General features: G+C 38.7%; 1 pseudogene across 1 annotated transcript; it reads right to left on the minus strand.

The window, feature by feature from the left end:
* Positions 1–3,000: 3,000 nt before the first annotated feature.
* LOC105818026 lies at positions 3,001–3,782 on the minus strand (annotated as a pseudogene). Its single transcript, XR_001137871.1, has one exon. The product of XR_001137871.1 is annotated as a peroxiredoxin-1 pseudogene (transcript).
* Positions 3,783–15,650: the final 11,868 nt, after the last annotated feature.

Genomic DNA, 15,650 nt, shown 5'->3' on the forward strand with positions numbered 1-15,650 from the left:
CCTTCCTCAATATTTTATAGTTCTCCCTGTAGAGGTCTTTTACCTCCTTAGTTAAATATATTCCTAGGTACTTGATTTTTTTTGTTGCTATTGTGAAGGGTACTGAGTCTTTGGTTTGGTTTTCAGTTTGACTATTGTTGGCATATAGGAATGCTACTGATTTGTGTGTATTGATTTTTTATCCTGAGATTTTACTGAATTCACTTATCAGTTCCAGGAGCCTCTTGGTTGAATCCTTGTGGTTTTCAAAATATACTATCTATCATCAGCAAAGAGTTCGATCTCTCCTGCCCCCATTCAGATGCCCTTGATTCCCCTCTCTTGTCTAATTGCTCTAGCAAGGACTTCCCGCACTATGTTGAATAGAAGTGCACATAGTGGGCAACCTTGTCTCGTTCCAGTTCTAAGTGGGAATGCTTTCAATTTTTCCCCATTCAGTATGATGTTGGCTGTGGGTTTGTCATATATGTCTTGCATCATTTTTAGGTAAGCCCCATCTATGCCTATTTTGTTAAGCGTTCTTATCATAAACGGTGTTGAATTTTGTCAAATGCTTTTTCTGTGTCTCTTGATTGGATCATATAATCTTTGTTTTTGCTTCTATTTATGTGGTGAATTCCATTTATAAATTTGCATATGTTGAACCATCCCTGCATCTCTGGGATGAAGCCCACTTGGTCATGATGGATTATTTTTTTGATAAGCACCTGAATTCGTTTTGCTAGGATTTTGTTGAGAATTTTTGCATCTATATTCATAAGGGATATTGTTCTGTATTTTTCTTTTTTTGTTGCGTCCTTTCCTGGTTTTGGTATCAGGGTTATGTTGGCTTCATAAAATGTGTTGGGGAGGATTCCATCCATCTTGATGTTGTGGAATAATTTCTGCAGGATAGGCAGAAGTTCTTCTTTGTGGGTCTGGTAAAATTCAACTGTGAAACCATCTGGTCTGGGACTTTTCTTTTTAGGAAGCTTTTTATTGCTGTTTCAATGTCAGTTCTTGATATTGGTCTGTTCAGGAATTCTGTTTCTTCCTGGTTGAGCCTAGGGAGACTGTATGTTTCTAAAAATTTGTCCATTTCCTTCACAATTTCTAGTTTATGTGCATAAAGCTTTTTGTAGCATTCATAGATTATATCCTGTATCTCCGTGGCATCAGTTGTAATTTCTCCTTTTCCGTTCCTGATGGAGCTAATTAGAGTTCTTTCTTTTCTGCTTTTCATTAGTCTAGCCAAAGGCATGCCAGTTTTGTTTTTTTTTTCATGGATGTTTTGCAACCACGTATTTATCTGGACAAAAAGTTGATCCTATAATAGTTTAGTGCCCTCTGTGTCTGTTTTCTAATCATCCTGTAGTTCTGCTACTAAAAGACTCATCCTTACTTTGTATTTAATTGCCTATGAATTTGTCCATTCTACCCCACTTGAATGCAGACTTCATGAGAGCAGGGGCATTTTCATTCAAATTTATAGTGGTATTCTCAGTAGGTGTCATGTTGCCCTGAACAGAGTAGTCACTGGGTAATTTTTCAATGAATGAATGAGATAGCAAAGACATATTTCATTTGCTTATGAATGAAGAGTGTTTTTCACCTGGAGTTGCCTCCAAAAATGTAGAACACACAGCCACATGAGGAATAACCTGCAGTGATTATCAACCCTGGATATTGTAGAGGACACCTTTGTCTGGGAATGTTTCCTTGTTGTTTTTCTCAAGAACATGTCTGTCGCCTTGCACGCAAGTCCAGAGCGCCCTCAGCCTGCAAACAGGAGGGGCTAGAGAGTTTAGATGCAAACATCTGCTCGTTGGAGACGAAACAACAAGGAACAGGGACGTGTTGAGTTGGGACAGTGTGGGAACAAAGAAATTGCAGTGGGACAGTTGCCAAACAGGCTGTTTTATAAATAAAGCAACTACAGCAAGAGCTTTGCTGCAGTCTTATACCGTCTTTGTGGTGTCTGTGTCCTTTTGTAGTGGCTGCAGTCTTGTACCGTCTTTTTGTCTCTGTGTTCATTTTTCGGCCCCAAGAAACGGGCCATGTCAGATATATCTTAGAATCACCTGAGAAGCTTTGAAAATATTTTGGGAAAAAAATGCCTGAGACTAATTATCTGGGTTGATTATAATTTGGTGAGCAGCCACTGTTGTTGTGCATATGAATCACCTGGGTATCTCATTAAAATGAAGGCTCTGATTCAGTAGGGTTGAGGTGGAGCCTGAGATTCTGCATTTCTTAAAAGTACTTCAGTGATTGCCATGATACTGGTTCACAAACCATATGCTAGAGATCAAAGAGCTAGAGTATAAATAACCAAAAAGTTTAGACTTCTTATAGGCCTAAGGGTCAAGTGATATATTTAGGGTCAGAAAGATGAGCTGGGCAAATATTCAACTTGGCATGCATGAGGCACTGAACTAAGAGATTGCATGCATTATCTCATGTCTTAGAAGAATAGCATGGGATGCTATTTACAGTGAGGCAGAGTCCTATAGAGATGGAAAACACAATATCATCCTAGGTTCTCTGTGGTAACTTTTGAGTTCCTCAAACATTACATTTTCTGTTTCTTTTGTATTCCCAGTCTGACTCAGCATGTGGTTCTGGTGTTCAATAAAAGTATGTGTTCTGTATCTACACTAAGCACTTAAGATTGGAAAATAGTTGAATATTTTGAGACTTTCAGATATTGAGATTTGGAAAGCACAGACACAGCCAGAGGCCCAGTATCTGTTTATATGATTTAGGGCCTCAGTAAGCATTTGCTGTGAGATTCAGGCTTATTTGCTCAAATGCTGACATCTATTCTTTTTTTTTTTTTTCTCAGTTCAAGTTTAATAGAAACTACAAAAGATCAGGGGGCTGATGCCCTCTACTGATACATTGTACAAATCAGATGGCCTGCCCCACAACACAACTCAGGCCATTCCTACCAAGGGAAGGAAGGCTGGCCTCCCCAACCCCTGTAGGAAAAGCCTGTCTTGTAACACACCACATCTCAGCTGAATCTAAAGTCTGTGTCTTGTGTTTTACGTGTGGAAAAAAAAGCACAAAAGAGGTTTTGTTCTCATGGCTGCCCACTGCAGCCCAGCACTAAAGTGGCCCAATACTCATTTCTGCTTGGAGAAATATTCTTTGCTCTTTTCGACATCAGGTTTGATGGTATCACTGCCAGGCTTCCAGCCAGCTGGGCACACTTCCCCATGTTTGTCAGTGAACTGGAAGGCCTGAACTAGTCTCAGAGTCTCATCCACAGAGCGACCAACGGGGAGGTCATTTACAGTGATCTGCCAAAGGGTACCCTTATCATCAATAATAAACAGGCTCCTGAACGAGATGCCTTCATCAGCCTTTAATACCCCATAATCCTGCGCAATGGTACGCTTGGGAGTCTGATACCAAAGGAATGTTCATGGGTCCCAGTCCTCCTTGTTTCTTAGGTGTGTTGATCCATGCCAGGTGACAAAAGTGAGAATCCACAGAAGGACCAATCACTTGGCAGTTGAGTTTCTTAAATTCTTCTGCCCTATCACTGAAAACGATGATCTCTGTGGGGCAGACAAAGGTGAAGTCAAGAGGGTAAAAGAAGAACACAACATATTTTCCTTTGTAGTCAGATAGGCTGATATCTTTGAACTGACCATCTGGCATAACAGCTGTGGCTTTGAAGTTGGGGGCACGGTGCCCAATTTTGGCATTTCCTGAAGACATGTTGCTATTAGCTGTTCCAAAACAGAAGTCGTCAATGATTAAGATACCCACACCAGCCAGGAAGACGACTCCCTGACATCTATTCTTAAAGAAAATTCTCTATATAGGAAAGAGAACAGATCACAAGCAGGAAACATATCTTTCCTCTGAATTTTATGGGTTATTAGTTGTTTGGAATAATGATTAATTGAGGACAATAGAACCATAAATTGTATCTAGAATTCATACTTTTCTCCATGTATAAAACTCTGTAGCATGGGACACCACAGCAAGGGGAATGGATCCCCAAAGTCCAAGACACATACCTAAAATCAAATTTTTATACAATATCTCTCCTGCTTTCATGTTCACACTGGCTTACTATCTGTGTCTTTGTCGTCTTTCCTTTCTTGCTCTGCACAAGGTCACATATTGGATCACACTCACATTCTTTATGTTGTATGTACATCTTTGTAATTTTGAGGCTGCATATGAGTCTGTCTATAGGATAAATTCCAATTCTAAGAAGAATTGTTGGGCCATTGAGTATATGCAACTTGTAGGGGGATTCTTCCTCTTGCTCCTTTTGCCCAGGTAAGCAGACATATTCTGTTTTATTTCTAATTGTGAAAACCTCCAAATTCTCATGGACAACGTTCCATGGGGCTTGCATAAAGCCTTTGTTTTCTTATTATTTTTAAAAGTTATATATTCAAACATTTTATTTACTTTCATTATACATATACTTACGCACTTTTACTGACATGTATAATAGTGATCACATGCATGCTGTGGTTATGCAGTCCTTTTTTCTCCTTTGTTTGATTCTCTTTTGCTGCTTTCATTGTCCTCATTAATGCCTCCCTCTTTATCAGCATCCCCCTTAACACATCCTATTGTGTCTTCACAATTTACATGGTAGGGTGTGTCTTTTCCTTCTCTTTTCCCTCACCCCTACCAACTTCCCCATTTTCCTCCTTCTTCTCTGCTGGAACAAAACATCTTCCAAGGGAGTATTGCCTCTTGCTACTGCAGTCTGTCCTGGGCCCTTCTTCCAGTTAAGCACTCTTCTTTATCAACCAATGCATATGTATTGTACATCTGTTATATATCTTGTACCATGCTAATCACTATGAAACATACATGTAACTTCTTCTAGCAGTCTCCGTATAGTGGAGTGCAAATGTGAAACATTTCTGTTACTTTCCTATCCATGATTTCATTATATTCTATGGAAACTTCCTTTCTTTTTAAAAATAATTTCTTGGGAATTGCACATAATTTTATAGACATTTTTGCTTATTAACAGTCCAACCCACTTCATTTTAACTCTCCAATCTCATGTCTGCCATAAAATTCTCCCCTCATCCATTATTGGTTAACCTTGTGCTTGGGAGACTTAGAGAGGGAAAAGAGCATGATGTGGTTGTGGAGAAGGCAGGGTTAGAGATGAGTTGGGATCCCTTTTCTTTTTAAGGCCTAAACTCTTCTAGTATTGAGTCTGAGAGGGAAATAGGAGAGATGGCAGGTTTTTTCTTACATAATTGGTCATCTGTTGTTGATAAGGAGGCCTTCCTGGATTTGTTCTGGCTTTATATGGTTTCATTTTGATTGACAGGCTTTGCTGATACAGTAGTCCGCATAGATGGTTGGTGTCATGTTTTGGGGAAGAGCAGTGTTCAGCTTTACCTTAGCTTCATTTATGATGCAGAGAGACTCTTGAAAAATGTCTTGCCTATAGTGCACACCTTTAACTGCTTCTCTGGCCATGGTATTGCATTTCTTGGTTCTCTGTCTCCCTATATAATTTCTACTTCCCTCATGATGGGCCATGGGAACTGCTGAAGTCTTCTTCCATGCCTTCAAAGATTGAGGAGCTAGCCTCTTCTGTGGCAGACTGTATCATGATGTTTTATTATTTCTCTCTAGCCAGCTACTCATGAAAATCTATTACCTTCAGAAATCTCCACATGATGAGTGAACAACACCTATGTGTTCACGTATACTTCAATTCATAGAGAAATACATCAAGCTCTCACAAGAACTGTCTTATCAAGGTCCACTCTATTCTTATGTATGCACAGAGATAAGTCTGTAGTTCATAGCTTAGCAAGTATACAGCTAGGAAATGAGGCACCAGCCTCAATGTCTTGCAGTGAGTCCTTATTTTCTTGGTTCTTCCCTCCATTTGACTCTGGGGGGAAGTAACCCCCATCATTTCCAAAATAGGAAGGGAAGGAAAAGTCTTTTTATTGTAAACTGGTGGTTTTGACAACTATAATAATTCACACTCTTCTGCCCTTTCCCTTACCTTCTATGGATAGGCCAGGGAGTCAGGGCTTAGGACAGTGGCTAGTACTTTTGTGGTTAGTTCTTCCACTTTTTGTCGGCCTTTATATAAGTTTCTGGATTCAACTATTGTTGGTTCTCCTGAGGATGTATAAGTATTTAGAGATTCTGTTCTTCATCTTTGATGCTTCATTGCTAATTCTAGGGCAATATAAAAAGTCCCACCAAATATCTTGTCACATATATAAGAAAACTATGTTAAAATTTAGTGGGCTTTAACCAAACCATTCCTTATTTCAAACCTACAGATTCAGACTTGTACAAACTATACATATTAATTTATTGCCATGACCAACCTTCAGTTTTCCTAGATTCTCAATGGAGTAATCCTATCTGTAGCCTTCCTACGTGTCTCTAGTCCAAACTGATTTCCCCAGTCAATGAAAATTTATTGCATTTACAGTCTAAAACAGAGATCCTCCCCAATGTATCACACATGATTGATGAATTCACTTATAAGACAAATTTCTATGGAGTCAGGATTATGAACAATTTCCAGTGAGCTAGCAATAACTTTCTCTTTTTCTTCCACTCAAGGAAACATATTAGATCACAAAGAGTGAGTGATATTATTAAAGCACTTACCTTAAAAGTTGTTCTTATTTACTAAAAATAATTCTCAAATATTGATATATTTTTATTAGTACTAAATTATTTGTGATATACCTGATAACTGATCACAACACACAGTTCAGAAACTGCTGATCTAAACCATAAAGCTTAACACTTTATATTCTATAGTTTTGTTTCTCAACAAGATTGCAGGTTTTCTAAAGGCAGAAGTTGTAGCTGATATATACCTGGTGATTAATAAATTATATTTTAGATAAATAAATAGATGATAGATAATATTCCCAACAACTTGTATAGTGAAGTGCTCAGCACTTCAGTAGAGTTGGAACATAGAGTTTTAAGCCAGGAGTGACCAGAGAAGAAAGCCATTAGTTTTGTATAGCCTCAAAATCTTATTCTTATTAGGGAAAGATATGGGTTTGACATTGATTTGGCCCTTGTCACACCTTCCACATTGCTGTGTTAGGATCAATAAATGCTTAGAATCTATATATTTATTCATACATTTAGTCCATCTTTATCGAATATCTACTATGTGCTAGTCACGTTTGCATAGTCACCATAAGATATAGTCCCTGTCATTGATGAACTTAGATTCTTTTTTTTTCGATGAACTTACATTCTATTTTAAGGGGGGATATTATTAAACAGTCAAATTACATTATGCTGTGTGCTATGTTAGGAGAAGAATAGGGTGATGTGGAAACATATGACAAGGAAACTAAACCTTGACTCGTTGGGGGTGCCCATGGAAAGCTTCCTGAAGGAGATGATACTTAAACTGGGACCTGAAAGATGAAGAAATGGAAGTTATGGGGAGGGGTCTGGGCAAAGATAATAACATATGCAGAGGTCCATAGGCATTTTAGAGCATGTCACTTTTAAGGAACCAAAGGAAGTTCAGTAGAGTTGGAGCATTGGGTATTAAGTCAGGAGTGACTAGAGAGGTTAAATCATAAAGGGCCTTATATATCAAGCTAAGAAATTTGAGAGCAAGGCATGTAATTGAAAGATTTTAATCAGGGATGTGACATGTTCAAACTTACATTTTAAAAAATCACTCTGGCTTCTGGGGGGTGAATTGATTGAAAGAGGGTAGACTTGGAGGAGGAAAAATTAGTTAAGAGGCCAGTAATTCACATGATAATGATGGAGACTTGTGATTTTTCATGGGCTTTTGTAGCTGTTGTCTCTCTTCAATGTGGCCAGATTGTTTTTGCTCCCTCAAAACCAGCTGTCTTTATAGATTATTCATTTAGCCTATTACTCTTCACCTGGCACCCCAATTCTGTGCTCATTAAAATAGAATAAGTGGAGGTTCATTGTTCACTCCATGTTTTCTATTAAGCTTCTTTCAAAAATCTGGCATGTTTTCTTTCCACACATGATTTGGTGTATGTTACCTCTTTCCTTGCATCAACAGTCTTCATTACACCTAAGTGTCCTAAAATGTTTTTTAGTTTGATTCTTCCAAAAGTAAACTCTGAGATAGAGATAAAACATTCAAGAAATTTATTAGGCAGTACTCTCAGGATCAGCAAGTGTTCTAGGGAAGAGAAAGGAAGGAAAGGAAATAAAAAAGAAGGTAAGAAAACAGGAGTGGGCACAGAGAAAAGTTGAGATGTGGAACAGCCTTAATGAATGCCTCAGCCAACCCTATAGTGAGCTCTGAAACTGGGATATCACTTTATAGTTGCCCCCCATTGTAGTAAGTGGTCAGGGCTTTATACTTCAGTCTTGACCGGGCCTTGAATGCAGTAGTTCCTGGAAAGGGGTTATGAACTTGGGAGAGACAGTTCTCTTCAGCTATTGGCAATCTTTGTAGAGAGTTGGCAGCTGAGTGTGGTCAACCAGATGCATTCCAAGAATCTGGGAGAACAAGCCCTTCAGTCCTTACAGGGACTGTTGGCAGTGTATGACAACATTCACCATGAGGGGCTTTCTTGGAATAATTATTCTAGGAGATGTTAATCAGTATTTCAAGGACAAAAATGACTTCTATGATCAAATAAGTTTAGCAAACATTAGGCTAACAGGTTTCTTTACTGGAAGAATTTTCAGAAATTTAAAGATGCTGGTTTACATGGTAAATCTCCAAGGGGGGATAAAATATGCAGAAGATAGCAACCACAAGTTAACAGAGAACATATTTTTTGAAAAATATTCATTTTAGAAATGCTTCTCCGGGGAAAAGGAGACAGAATAAATATTATGTTCACAGGAACCTGAAGCTCTAGTGTCTCAGATTTTTGTCTCAGTGGTCCAACACGGCAAATCACTCATCTCGGTGCAACTATTAGCAACGTCTCTTACCTGTGATTAGATTGCTATAGTCTATTAAATCTGATCCATAACTAAATCAAACAGGACTTATCTCTTAATGAAAGTCTAGCTTAGTATGAAGACAAAATGTTTGCTTTATTTTTGATCATATTTATTCTTATTCTGATGAGTTTATAGGGTCAGTGTTTCATTTTTGGAAATTGTCATTGGTGACAAAAATACAACGTTGCTTTCAAGAAAAACATGTCATATAATGATATTTCTGATGACACAAGAAGGTCTTGAATAGCATTAAGAGTAAATTAGAACTTTTTTCAGCCGGACTCCATGTCAGTTTTTGCATCTCTGTGATTATTGACTCAATTGTTAAATCTATTTTCCCACTTCCCTTTTCTTGAAATAGTTCTCACCTCAGGATGTCTGCTTGTCTGACTCCTACAGAAATCAATTCAGATTAAGTTAGGATCAGACAAAAGGCAGTTTCAGGAAGAAAAAGGAAACTCTCCATTGAAATATGCTACCTGTACTCAAGAAAGTTCATGGACAGGAAGAAATAATACTTCAAGTACATCCAGGCAGCTTTTGGTATCTGTAGGCTCCGTATCGGTGGAGTCAACTGTGGATTGAAAATACTTGAAAAAAAACAACCGAGCAAAACGTAACAATACAACAATAAAAATAATTCAAATAAAAATACAGTATAACAACTATTTACGTGGCATTTACATTGTATTAGGTATTATAAGTAATCTAGAGATGATTTAAAGTATATAGGAGAATGTGCATATGTTATATGCAAATACTATACCATTTTATAAAGGGATATAGCATATGCAGATTTTGATATCCACAGGGGGTTCTAGAATCAATCCCCCATAGATACTTAGGGATGGCCATACTTGGAAAAGTTAGGGATCAATGTTTACATAACTTCAGAAATGGCAAAGAAGGCCCGAAATACCAACTGTGGCCTGAAACTACTTTTGTTCTAAGCATCCTGACATTAAATATCAAAGTAAGTAAAAAATAACTTTTTTTTTTATTTCAACATATTATGGGGGTACAGATATTTAGGTTACGTATGTTGCCCTTGCCCCCCCGCCCAAGTCTGAGTTTCAAATATGTCCATCCTTTGGGTGGTGCGCATTGCACTCTGTGTGTATACATATACCCGTCCCCTCCTCCCTCCTCCTCCCTCCTCCTCCCTCCCCCCTCCCCCCTTGCCCAACATCCAATAGATGTTATTCTTATATGTGCACTTATGTGTTGATCAGTTAATACCAATTTGATGGTGAGTACATGTGGTGCTTGTTTTTTCATTCTTGGGATACTTCACTTAGTAGAAAAAAATGGTTCCCAGAGTGTGGGGCAAGATGGCTGACTAGAGACATTGATTGCCAGATCATCTCAGAAAGAAGAAAAAGTTTTAGATGAAAAAAACCAAATAAGCACAAAAACAAAACAAAACAAACAAAAAACCCCAGCTCAGGTGTAATTCTGAGGGGAAAGTGCCAAAACCTACCAGAGATTCCATGGGAAGAAGTTGCAAAGCAGAACAGGAAAGAACAAGATTTTGGCAGAGATCAACCCCTGGGGAACTTGGCGACCCATGGAAAGGATAGGTGGGGGTATTGTTTCTCCTCCCCTTACACCTCTCAGTAGACTATGGGCTCCTGAGCTTCTGGAGAGTTTCTCTACCCTCATGAGCCCCAAAGCTGCTGCCGCCAGTGAATGGGGAGCTTCCTGAGAACAAACCACTGGGCTGCCAGCTCCCTCAGTGTCACTCCTCCTCACAACAGAGCCAAGCTGAGGAAGCAGGTGCCATACTGCTTCTCCACTCATTGCATTTCTTTGTCCTCTCCAGGGAGTTTCAGCACTTCAGTTTTCTTGCCATTGGTCCCCACACAAACATTTCCCAACTGCTGACCAGACTGTGGTGGCCAAAGGGGGCCCGTGGGTCCCAGGGCAACTGTGTGATCCCTGAACTTGGACATTCCATGAAGGCTGCCTTCTGGGGAGAGGGACAAAGGGAATCAGAGTGCCAGCTCTCCTACATTCAGACTCTTATCCTCCCCCTCCTCTCTCCTGCCCACTGCTGCCAAGTGGTAGTTCTCATGTGAATTGGCACAGGTGCCCCCAGGGATAATTGAGCTGAGACTCTCAGAAGTGGCTGCTTCCTCTCTGTTGGTACACTCACCACACTGAGGCTTATGAAGAGAGTGGAGGCTGATGCCTTTCCTCCTAAAGACCTGCAACAGACCAAGGGGTGCTTGGACTATGAGCCCCCTGCCCACTGGCCCACCCCAGTGCTGCTCACTTGGTGGCTCCAATAGAGCAAGGCATATCCCAAAGTAGAGGGACATAAAGCCTGCTTGAGCAAAGAGTGATAGTTTGACCTCTTCTGCCCCCATTTGGATGCCCTCAATTTCCTTCTCTTTTCTTATTGCTCTGACTGGGACTTCCAGCACTATGTTGAATAGAAGTGGTGATAGAGGGAAACCTTGTCTTGCACCAGTTCTAAGCAGAAATGTCTTCAATTTTTTCACATTCAGTATGGTGTTGGCATAGGTTTCTAATATATGGCTTTTATCATTTTCATGTAAGTCCATCTATGCTTATTTTGTTAAGTGTTCTTATCATAAAGGGGTGCTAAATTTTGTCGAGTGCTTTTTCTGCATCCATTGAGAGGATCATATATTCTTTGTTTTTACTTCTATTTATGTAGTGAATTACATTTATAGATTTGTTTATGTTGAACCATCCTTGCATCTCTGGGTTGAAGCCCACTTGATCGTGATGGATTATTTTTTTGATGAACAGCTGAATTTAGTTTGCTAGGATTTTGTTGAGAATTTTTGCATCTATATTCATAAGGGATATTGGTTTGCAGTTTTCTTTTTTTTTGCTGGGTCCTTTACTGGCTTTGGTATCAGGGTGATGTTGGCTTTGTAAAATGGGTTGGGGAGGATTCCTTTCTTCTGGATGTTGTGGAATAATTTCTGCAGGATAGGCACCAGTTCTTTTTTTGTAGGTCTGGTAGAATTTGGGTGTGAAACCATCTGGTCTGGGACTATTTTTTTCCTAAGAAGGTTTTTTATTACTGCTTCAATTTCAGGACTTAATATTGGTCTATTAAGGAATTCTATATCTTCTTGATTGAGTCTAGGGAGGCTGTGTGTTTCTAAGAATTTTTCCATTTCCTCCATGTTTTCAAGTTCATGTGCATAGAGATTTTTTATAGTATTCAGAGATGACATTTTGCATTTCTGTGGTATCAGTTGTAATTATATAATGTGTTAATATGAAACATAGAAACTTGGGCAATAGCAAATCAAAACATTCATTGGGCTAAAGATTATTACCAAAATTTTAAAATATGGAAGAGAATTCCTAACACTACTGTAGCAGCTCTTACCACAAATGCATGTGAGGGCAGACTTTAAAATAAGCAACTTACATGGGATGTATACAAGGAGGATTCTGAGCCTTAACCTTCTACTCCTGGGCTGGAGTCCTGATATTACTTATTCATTGGGGGACATCGTAAAGAATTTTACAACTTTTAGAAATTATTCAGGTTCAGTTGTGGATGAAAAGAAAGATCTGTGAATACCAGACACGTTTTAGGAGAACATACTCCAGGACAGACTCCCAGGGAAGCTCAGCCTCCCTATGATTGATCTTGTGCCCTAGATTTTACCTCCTGCTTCCTACTGCCCTTCTGCTTTCACCTTAATTTGTCCTACTGCCTGAATTAGGAATGGGGGACTTATATTTTGAAAATGAACATACCTCTGGAAGAATTATTCACACTTGGATACGAGTTATTTCAAAAATATGCATTACTCCTGATTAACTAGATAAGATTGGCTGCTGTGTTTTATTGGGATAAATGGAAGTAGTTGATTTTGACTCAGTGCTGGAGGAGCAGTTTTGGGGTCACACATGAGTACAGAACTTCTAAAAGGAGAAACATTAGCAAATGACTTAAATGTATAGGAAGAGACAATTCTTTCCCCTTTTATCATCATTTCCCAATCAAATGCCACATGGTCCTCTACTTCCTACAACTCAAAATTCAGTAAAATATTACTCATATAGCTGTATTGTGAGCTAAGTAGTCATCTTCCATCAAGCCAAGTAAATTGATAATCACTTATAGTATTTTTATTAATTCACAGTGATAAGTAACTCTCACAGTTGCTGAAATACTCAAAGCCTGCATCACTAACACTTTCTCTCCTTATAAGCACTTATGTGGAACTCAAGTCAGATTGTTGCTTGGTGCAAATGGAATAAAAACAAGAGTTTGAAGGGAACTAAACAATTACTCTAATTCAATCCTTTCTCATGCCACTCAAATGTCTAAACCTTATTTCCATATTTCTCTCTTGAAAATAAATCTCTGTACTCACAAATAGGTTTTATATGATTCAACAATCAGAATTCGAATAGCTAGTTGCTGCTTTTAATCAGACTTTCCTAATGAGTTTTGGATATAGATGCAATTTTATTCATTTTTAAATTCAGTTGAATGATGAGATTAAACTTCAGCTCAGCTTCAATCCAACTACGAATTTTATACAAGGTGCCCAATCCTATGCTAAGTGCTACATGGGATCTACAGCCATTATATAAGAAGTTTAGTTCATCATTTAATCACAATCCCTACTGCCCAAGTAAAATAAGGGTAGCTCCTTAGGCATGATTCTTCTTGGCCTTTCCTTGGTCATGCCATAAAATTTGTAGTTTAGAGTACATTTTTGGTAGCTTGTAACAACCCAATGTTGTGCAGTGGAAGAATTCATAGTCACCAACAGGAGACCAGCAGACATACAAGGTCAGGTTCTCCACCTAATTGAGGAGACTGTGAGATCAAAACCTAAGTAAATTGAACTATTTTTTTCAACTTGACAGCTTCTAGGTTCAGACTTGGTTTATATGAAATTAGAGCTCATGGATGTCTCTGCTGAGAAAGTAAGGGTGAGATTTCTGATTAATATATTGACTGGTTGAGACAAATTTGTCCAAATCCTGTCTATCCTGGGATAGCCCCTTGGTTGTAGCTACAAACATTCTAGGGCTATATTCAAGGAGTTGTTCAGTGATCCAAAGGGATATTAATTGTTGCTCCATAAATTAATATAACTGTATTGGAAACAGAAACGTCTCAGGAGTTTTGCAGAGCTTTGCCCCAAAGGAATATGTAAACGTGTTAGTTTGCATATCAAAATCTGCTTCACCTCAGGAGGGCATCTGAAAGATCAGTGGCGGCTGCATCCCAAGGTGGCGCTGCGATTCTCAGACCTGTAGTTCCGACTTGCTTTGAAAGGCAAAGCAGGTCTGCTAGGAGCCACAGGATGAGAGCTGCTCAAAGAATGCCCGCCCGACAGACAGACACCTGTGGCTAACAGCAATTAGCCCAAGGGACAGTCCCTGCTTAAACTGCTGACTATCTGTCTCAATACACAATAACTTGATAAAGAAAATATGGAGCCCCTATATGTCTGTTTAACCCTTCCGTTAAGTGATAAATTTACCTTAGAACTTAGAAGTTAGCCTTTGAAAGATTTTGTTACCATTTGTTCACATAGATAGTGTTAGTTAAGGGATCTAAAGAAGCCTTTTGAAAAACTTTTAACCTAAGATGAACTACCTGTTATCATGTAAATCTGTTACCCCTGGCAACCTATCACTGTACCTATAAATACCCATGTAAAACTTCACTCGTGGCCTTTGTGATTGACAGAGATATCACAGGTCCCCTGGGTATCCCGCTTTTGTCTATTATCTTTATAAATCTATAAAACTATACCTTCATTTTTGTGTATTCTTTTATTTCTATTATTTTCCATTTCCTATTATTTTCTTATCCTTTGTGATGACACCTACCTAAGAGACCCGATTTTTTGCTGGGATCGTAGCTAACTCCCTGCAATTAATATGTCAAACAAGCAAACCAGTACATCAATTAAATACCTAGATTTAGTTATGGGATGTATGGGGTCAATCTGAATGAGATCCTGGGATATGGACTGGTTTAATGCTTTCCCGAGGGACTAGTTCTAGTAACGTATTCTATGTCCAGACTCCCCACATGGAAGTATGCAAGAGCTTCTGAATTGAGGATCATCTGAATTTCTAAACCAAGACCCTCTACCAAAATAGCCACTATTTCTAGTAACTCAGCTGTCTCTTCATACTGCCATGTTGGTGCTTCCTTAACTAATAGCTTATGCCACCTAACCCTGCTATCAACAACTATATTTATCTCTTTCCTTTCTTTGACAAACTGTAGATTATAGAGTCTATACATGCTGCCTGTCTCCATTTCTTCTTCACCTTTCTTCTTTTTCTTTTACAGAAGACTTCTGCCCTTGTGATTTCATTGAAATAGTTTTCTCTAAGCTTGCCAGCTATTTTATGTGGCACTTAGAATATTTTAACACTTCTTTCCTCTGTGTTTTTTTTTGTATCCTTGTCACTTCACTGTCCTTTTCCTTTACCTACCTCTAACTAATCTTTCTATCTCCTTCACTATTACTCTCCTGTCCCCCTTCTTAACTATTGAAAACCTGTGATCCTGATTTCTTTTTCACACTCTCTCTCTGAGAGACTTCATATACTCTAATGGCTTCAACTATTGGTTTCATGTAACTGATTCTCAAATCTTTATCTCCACTTTTGATAATTTTACCCAACTCCAGTCTCACTAATCTAACTAGTGGGCATTTCTATTTTGAAGTTTTTTTTTTTTT

This window comes from Propithecus coquereli, unplaced genomic scaffold, assembly GCF_000956105.1.
Source record: "Propithecus coquereli isolate 6110/MARCELLA unplaced genomic scaffold, Pcoq_1.0 Scaffold430, whole genome shotgun sequence".
NCBI lineage: Eukaryota > Metazoa > Chordata > Mammalia > Primates > Indriidae > Propithecus > Propithecus coquereli.